The sequence below is a fragment of the Humulus lupulus genome, chromosome 1 (assembly GCF_963169125.1).
Source record: "Humulus lupulus chromosome 1, drHumLupu1.1, whole genome shotgun sequence".
Lineage (NCBI taxonomy): Eukaryota > Viridiplantae > Streptophyta > Magnoliopsida > Rosales > Cannabaceae > Humulus > Humulus lupulus.
The window spans coordinates 309,399,128-309,403,780 of NC_084793.1; the positions used below are offsets into that span (position 1 = coordinate 309,399,128).

Consider the following 4,653-nt stretch of genomic DNA (forward strand, 5'->3'; position numbering starts at 1 on the left):
TGCAAATGGTACAATCATCAGTTCAGTTTGGGGGATTGCCAACGGAAGACCCAAACTTACATCTGGCCAATTTCCTAGAGCTCTGCGCCACATTCAAGATGAATGGAGTGACAAACGATGCAGTGAGGTTGAGACTTTTCCCGTTTTCATTGAGGGACCGAGCAAAGAGTTGGCTTATTTCTCTGGAAGCCAATTCTATAACAACATGGGAGGAGCTGACTCAAAAATTTTTAGCAAAATTTTTCCCACCATCGCTGTCTGCAAGGTATAGAGGTGAAATCAACAATTTTCACCAGAAAGATAGTGAATCGTTGTATGATGCGTGGGAGAGGTTTAAGGAGCTGTTGAGAAAATGTCCCCATCATGGAATCGAAAAATGGATGCTAGTCCATATTTTTTACAATGGTTTGTGTGGTACTACTCGCACAATCATAGATGCAGCGTCTGGAGGAGCGTTCATGAGTAAAAGCGCCAACCAAGCTTATGATCTGTTGGAGGAAATGGCCATGAATAACTATCAATGGCCATCAGAAAGAGAAACCAATAAGAAGGTGGCTGGAGTGCATGAATTGGATGCCATTTCAATGTTGTCAGCTCAAGTGGCAACTTTAACTAAACAGTTACAGCAGAATAACATTCATGCTCAGGCTCCAGTGATGCAAATGCAGATAATTTGTGAGTTATGTGGGGGGCCTCATTTATTTGAACAATGCACGAATAGGGATTTTAACAATATGCCTATGGAGCAAGTGCAAGCAATAGGGAACTTCCCAAGACCCTCCAACAACCCATATTCCATGAATTACAATCCAGGGTGGCGAAATCACCCAAACTTTTCATGGACAACTGGGCAGGGCAGTCAGCAACAGTTTCAACAGAATCAACCGCAGTATCCTCGACCTCCTCCTGGGTTTTATCAGCAGCAACCAGTAAGACCTGCACCGCAACAGATGCAAGCAAAGCAAGACGGTCAGGCCGATGTGTTGACTCAGTTTATGACTGAAACGAGATCATCAATTCGGAGCTTGGAAACACAAATTGGACAGTTGGCTACGCTTATGGCAAACCGAGCTCAAGGGAACTTGCCAAGCACTACTGAGGTGAATCCAAAAGGGAATCCTAACGAACAGTGTCAGGCGATTACTTTGAGGAGTGGAACAGTGTTGGAGGGAACAAATGTGGAAAAGAGCGTCGAGCAGAAGCAAGATCAACAGGCACCCACTGAAGAGGACAAGAAGACTTGTGAAGAGAGGGTTAAAGAGATTCCGCCAGCAAGAGAAGTGGTACCTCCGGTGTCTATAGATCATCACAGAAAAATTCCATTTCCACAGAGACTCCAAAAGAACCGTCTTGACAAGCAATTTGCAAAGTTCTTAGAGGTATTCAAGAGGCTGCATATCAACATCCCCTTCGCAGAAGCATTAGAGCAGATGCCCAGTTACGTTAAATTTATGAAAGATATTTTATCAAAGAAGAGGAAGATGGAGGATTACGAAATTGTGGCATTGACCGAAGAGTGCATTGCTATTTTGCAGAGGAAGCTTCCACAGAAGTTGAGAGATCCTGGAAGTTTCACAATCCCATGCACAATTGGTAACTTTGAGTGTAAACATGCACTATGTGATTTAGGAGCCAGCATAAATCTCATGCCTCTATCGGTATTCCAAAGACTAGGTTTGGGTGAGGCAAAGCCAACAACTGTTACACTACAGTTGGCCGATAGATCACTGCCCCATCCGAGGGGGATTATTGAAGATGTGCTAGTGAAGGTCAACAAATTCATTTTCCCTGCAGATTTTATTGTGCTAGACATGGAGGAGGATGCAAATGTCCCAATTATTCTTGGGCGACCATTCCTAGCAACAGGACAAGCTCTAATAGATGTGCAAAAGGGAGAGCTGAAACTCAGAGTTGAGGGGGACGAGGTGGTGTTTAGTGTCTTCAAAGCAATGACGTACCCGATGGCTAGTGACAGTTGCTACAGTGTGGATGTGATAGATAAGGCAGTTTTGAAAAGAAGGGTCAGTAGTGATGCTTTAGAGGCAGTGTTGACTGGTGGGGAGGAAGATGAAGATGATGAAGAGATGAAAGAATATGTAAAATGGATTAACTCTTACCACCCGTATACAAAGAAATTTGAAGAGTTGGCAGAGGCCACTGATCGACCATTAACTTCCATTCAGCAGCCACCGAAATTGGAATTAAAGGCTCTTCCTGAGCATTTGTGTTATGCGTTCTTAGGGGAGAATGAGACATTGCCAGTAATTGTTTCAGCTGATCCCTCAAAAACTGAATTGGAGAAATTGTTGAGGGTTTTACGAGATCATAAAATGGCCATTGGATGGACATTGGCGGATATTAGAGGAATAAGTCCTTCGACAGTAATGCATCGAATTTTAGTGGAGGCAGAAACCAAGCCATCTATAGAGGCTCAATCCAGCTATGAAGGATGTTGTACTTGAGCAGATTTTGAAATGGTTGGACGTCGGGATGATTTACCCAATTTCTGATAGTGCTTGGGTGAGTCCAGTGCAGGTGGTGCCAAAGAAGGGTGGAATGACAGTAGTCAAGAATGAAAGTAACGAGTTAATTTCAACTCGAACTGTGACCGGGTGGCGCATATGCATCGACTATCGTAAGTTAAATAAGGCTACACGAAAAGATCACTTCCCACTTCCTTTTGTCGACCAGATGTTGGATAGGTTGGCAGGAAATAAGTATTATTGCTTTTTAGATGGTTACTCAGGTTATCATCAAATTGCCATCGCGCCAGAGGACCAAGAGAAAACGACATTTACATGTCCCTATGGCACGTTCGCTTTCAGGAGAATTCCATTCGGGTTATGTAATGCACCAGCAACATTCCAACGATGCATGATGGCTATATTTTCAGATATGGTGGAAAGGAGCATTGAGATTTTTATGGATGATTTTTCGGTCTTTGGCTCTTCTTTTGATCTGTGTTTGGGTAATCTGAAAAATGTATTATACCGGTGTGAAAAAGAAAATTTGGTGTTAAACTGGGAAAAATGCCACTTCATGGTTAAGGAGGGAATAGTACTTGGGCACAGAATATCTAGTAAAGGTATTGAGGTGGATCGAGCCAAAATCTCAGTAATAGAAAATCTTCCCCCACCAATGTCAGTAAAAGGAGTACGAAGTTTTCTTGGGCATGCTGGATTTTATAGAAGATTTATCAAAGATTTTTCAAAAATTGCCAAGCCTCTTTCGACCTTGTTAATGAATGGAGTAAAGTTTGATTTTAATGAAGATTGTTTGAAAGCTTTCAGAAAGTTAAAGGAGAAGTTGATTTCTGCACCGATTGTTGCTGCACCAAATTGGGACCTTCCATTCGAATTGATGTGTGATGCCAGTGACTATGCGGTTGGGGCTGTCTTGGGTCAGAGAATTGATAGGGTCTTTTATACAATTTATTATGCAAGCAGAACAATGAATGAAGCTCAATTGAACTATGCCACCACTGAAAAGGAGCTGCTTGCAATAGTATTTGCAGTTAATAAGTTTAGACCCTATCTCGTTGGAAATAAGGTAATAGTGTACACTGATCATTCGGCCATTAAGTACCTCATGACAAAGAAGGATGCAAAGCCTCGATTGATACGGTGGATATTGTTGTTACAAGAGTTTGATATTGAGATCAGAGATAAAAAAGGAACAGAGAATTCGGTGGCAGATCATTTATCAAGGTTGGAGGTTGAAGAGACACCGAGTGATAAAGAAGTACAGATAGATGACAGTTTCCCCGATGAGCAATTGTTTGCTATTAGAGGAGAGGTGATTGTCCCGTGGTATGCTGATTATGTGAATTTCTTGGCGGCTAACATAGTTCCTTCGGAGATGTCTAGACAACAGCTTAAGAAGTTTTATTCTGAAGTAAAACACTATTATTGGGAAGAACCGATTCTCTACAAACATTGTGCCGATCAAATCATTCGTCGTTGTGTGCCTGAAGAGGAAATGCAATCCATAATGTCTCACTGTCACACGTTGCAATGTGGAGGGCATTTTGGGGGAAATAGGACAGCAGCCAAGGTACTTCAATCGGGATTCTTTTGGCCTAGTCTTTTTAAAGACGCTCATAATTTTGTCAAGGCATGTGATCGTTGCCAACGCACTGGTAACATCACAAGGAGGAATGAAATGCCTTTGACCGGAATTTTGGAAGTGGAACTTTTCGATGTCTGGGGAATTGACTTCATGGGACCTTTTCCGTCATCATACAACAATCTTTATATATTGCTAGCTGTCGATTATGTATCTAAGTGGGTTGAAGCAGCGGCAACACCAGCTAATGACGGTAAAACGGTTCTCAATTTCCTTCAGAAATATATTTTCACTCGGTTTGGAACTCCTAGAGCTATAGTCAGTGATGAAGGGAGCCATTTCTGCAATAAGCAATTTGATGCATTGTTGTCTAAATACGGTGTAAGACATCGAACTGCTTTGCCCTATCACCCTCAAAGCAATGGCCAAGCAGAAATCTCAAATAGGGAAGTGAAGAGTATTTTAGAAAAAACGGTGCAAAGCTCGAGGAAAGATTGGTCCAAAAGACTTGATGATGCATTATGGGCGTATCGGACAGCTTTCAAAACTCCAATTGGTATGTCGCCATATAGATTGGTTTTCGGTAAG

At 42.1% G+C, this 4,653-nt stretch overlaps 1 non-coding gene across 1 annotated transcript; it reads right to left on the reverse strand.

Moving 5' to 3' along the window:
* Positions 1–263: 263 nt before the first annotated feature.
* LOC133813612 (small nucleolar RNA R71) lies at positions 264–370 on the reverse strand. The gene has a single exon (XR_009884621.1). It is a non-coding gene; the product is annotated as a small nucleolar RNA R71 (small nucleolar RNA).
* Positions 371–4,653: the final 4,283 nt, after the last annotated feature.